We start from the raw sequence: 3,860 nt of genomic DNA, 5'->3' as shown, positions 1-3,860 counted from the left end.
GGCCTGAATGAACTGAATAAAGGGGCAGTTCCATCCATTGCTTCGGGGTATTTCATGAAATGTATGCAGAAAGTGCATCTAAATAGGTTCCTCTTTTTCATGAAGTAGCACTCAATCTATAAGCATGGGCTCCGGGCTTGAAAATGCTGCCCTGTTTTTCCTCATTGCCCAAATTGCCCACATTGTTCTAAATGCCCGCCAGTAGATACAAATCAAGTATGAAATGTGTGAACACCAACAGAGGTCAATAAAGCATGTCCACAGTAATATAATGTGATTGATTTTTCTCTGAAGCTCTTTCTATACTGGATTCTGCAGTGTGCACATTGCCGATGATAACACAAAAACTGCTGATGGTTAATCATAATGGCTCAGGGTGAGCACTTTACTTTCATACTCCCTCCTTCTCATACCCCGCGCTCATTTCCCCTCTTAGCCAGCTGATGGCCAGTAAGGTCAACATGACATGCATGCATCCCAGAACGCCATCCATACAGGCAAGAGCGGAAGCTGCTGTTTGGGTGCCTCACAAAGAGCCTCTACTGGCACTGGTAGTTTCTCTCTACAGTCTCTCATTATATCAGTAGTGATGCAATGGGGGCTGAGGTCGCACACTGAGCGCAGGGTGGCCGCTTTTCTAGGGTCCTCAACAGAAAAATAATATCTTTGCCTGCCAGAGGAATGCAAACAGTAAACAGAGAAAGTAAACAGGCAGATGTGAACCTCTTGTGCTGCAATCAATACCCCGCTCTGGACCACCAAAGGAACAATTCCATCAAGTGCTCACATGTTCTATTTTAAGTTACTTTTTATGTTTTGTTATTCTTGACAAAATGTTACAGTGTCATCCTGTTTTATGCACTGTTTAATTAAATTGTTATCTTCAATTTGAGTCAGGGAGTTGTGTGTTTGCTGCTAACAAACCTGAGGATTACACATATTCTTCCCCTAATTAAGGCAAATTACAAAAACAGGGACAGGGAATGAGTGCAAGGGTAGTATACTGCGTTGGAGTCTAATAGGTTACTTTGGTATTTTAAGCTGGCAAAGAGAAGTTATGCATTTGGGCTATGAAAAGAAGGCATCTGCAATGTCTCTGCAAAGCACCTTTTAAAAACATACTCAAAATTATAGCTCTCTTCTTTGCTAAGATGATCATTTACAGCACACGAACAAAGCTGCCAGCTATCTAGGGTGTTAATTAAATCTGGATGCCTTTTAATGCATTTAAACACCCACTTTATATTGTCCACTCTTCATCTGTCCACAACGTATTTTACCATTCCCTTATTATGCTCTTTAAAGAAGAAAATCTGGGCCAAATGAATGTTCACAGAGAAGAACAGAAGCTTTGACTCTTAATGGGCATGTTAGCACGGCAAAGTCGCTAATGGACGATGTTAATTATCACAAGCTTGGAAGGTCTCACAAAGGGAGTGGATCAATATGTGATGCGCTTGTTCTACTCATTCATAGATGTTGGATGATGACATTCGCTCGCACTAGACAAGAGTGCATTGTATGGCTGGGATGATGGCAATGACTGGGAGGGTGAGGACCAAGAGTGTTCTGCTCTTTCATTTCCAACGTGTGTTGGCTAATGCTTACATAAAGGCAGACAACGGGTGGGGGGAAGAGTAATGTGTGCTGGTGGATAAAGGGAAACGAGAGCCTCAGTCTTAATGAATGTGGTTGTAGAAAAGATGTAAACAGGTAGCGCCTAGAGAGAAAAGTGGTGCAGGAACTCTTGAAGATGTGTTAGTCATAATTTTTCACAAGCTACAGCATATGCCTAAATTTTTAAAAAATATATATTGTTCATTGTGATCATTGATTGATCATCATAGAGCTATAATTGTATTAAAGTGATATGCATTTATCTTCTGTCTACATGATAGAGGCAAAATATCAGGATTTCCATGTTGATGCCACAAATCTATCTATTATGAATGTATGCCTGCAAGAATTTGATTGGTTAAGACAGTGCGTTTACCCTATTTTGGCACTTGTTCATGCCATTTTCAAACCTACTAATTTTCCAGATTTATAGTGCATCTGCAGAATTGCAATCTGCCAAGTGATCATGTCTTAAAGAAAATGTTATCAGGTAGCAATTCCACCACCAAACTTGAACTAAACTGAGTCCAGATAGACCTTTTTTGTTCTTTACATTGTCTTTCTAGACCTCAGCAGAATAAACCTTGTTGAACACTTCTGTTTTATTGTAATCTGTAATACTAGTCTCAAAGCCAGGTAGGTGTGGGGTGGGCATACAGCCAAAACAGACAAGTGAACATTCAAACTGAAACATCTGAACAGGTAACTGGATCCCACACAACTTTGGGGGTAATTTGGACATGGTGTGGCACACTTTCTTGGGGGCAATATCCTGCTCTGGACCCCTCCTCCTTCCTTCTCGGCCCAGAGAGACCCATTGATCCACTGTCTGGTGAGCCCTGTGTCTCCAGTATCAGGATAATTCCAGGTGGGATTGGTTTTCCCTTGTTACCTTGTAGTTGGGAGCCCTATTCCTGCCCCTTCCTAATTCTCTCCGCCTTAACGTCCCAATGGCAGTGGACACGGCTAGCAGACAAGAGTTTCTTTGTCCCTTGTTTGTGGCAGGAAGTAGAAGAAATTGAGTTGGGAATTGAAGAGAAGTAGCTGAAAGGTCTAAAGAGGCAGCTTTTTCTTTATCAACAACATGCAAAAGTACTAAAAAAATTGTGAAGGCATGCCATTGTACTGTATGAAGTACCTGAAAATCCATGTGAAAAGTTCTCTCAGTTATCCAAAGTTATATTGCTGAGACTGATTTTTGTGTGACTGAAGTGCTATGCTTCCTGAGAATTACAGTAGCTAAAAACAGACAAAATTTTTGTTGTTTGCTACAAGATTTTTAAAAATGTAATTTAAAATGTAATTAAAAGAAGACCCAACGTTTCAGTATTTTGTAATACATCTTTGCATTCACAAGTTAGATCGCTATTTTACACAAAAGTAATTTGTTATACTACTTGTTAAATTACTTTTATGTTACCTGAAATGCACTGTCACATTTTCCAATAAACAATATACACCCACAGGCTCACACACTGACACAAATCTCTATCTTAATGAAGACACAGCAGACAAACTTTCTTTTAGTATTTCAGTGTAAAAACAAAGCAAAGTTGAAAAAAAAAAAAAGAGACTTTCGTGCAATCACCATCGATTCTACTGCAGCTGTGCATGTAGAAATAGAGGCTACAAAGCTATGACCCTAACTGCTCGTCTTAGTTACTGAAGATCAGGATCTGGCTGCTTAGTTTGGTCAGCATATACTCAGGTTTAACATCACACTGGGTTCTTCACAACTTTTGTGTTAGTGTAGTACCTGTGCAGAATGCTGTTTTCTCTGACCTGGATGCAGTTTGCTCTTTTCCATCGCACACTTGTCCTTTCAATCGATTAAAAATAAAAGTTATGTCAATATCTGCATTTCCAAAAAATTCCCTCATCAAAAGGTGAAGACCACACCACCATTTTCCTGGAGAAAATTTTTTTTTTAAAAAATCTTTTTTATCAGTCCATCCTGCAGATGACTGAAAAACCATTGTAAGAAAAATAACAATATACATGTAACTCTAGCATAATTAATGAATTAAGTACAGGATTGTGTTATATTAGTGTGTTACTAAATAAAATGTAATGTGATTGCAGTAGAACAAGTGATAAACAAGTTCAAGTTTGGTTAAGACATATCTTTAGGTAGGGTAAGGAAAGGTATCTTTGGATTGCTTGGATTAAGTTGGGTTGAAAACATATTATGACCAAAGTCTTCCTATAAGTCAGTTTCACCCCTTGAACACGTGCTTAGTTTT

This window comes from Aulonocara stuartgranti (assembly GCF_965226115.1).
Source record: "Aulonocara stuartgranti genome assembly, chromosome: 13".
Lineage (NCBI taxonomy): Eukaryota > Metazoa > Chordata > Actinopteri > Cichliformes > Cichlidae > Aulonocara > Aulonocara stuartgranti.
The sequence above is the reverse complement of the archived record's forward strand: the minus strand, read 5'-3'. Positions refer to the sequence as shown.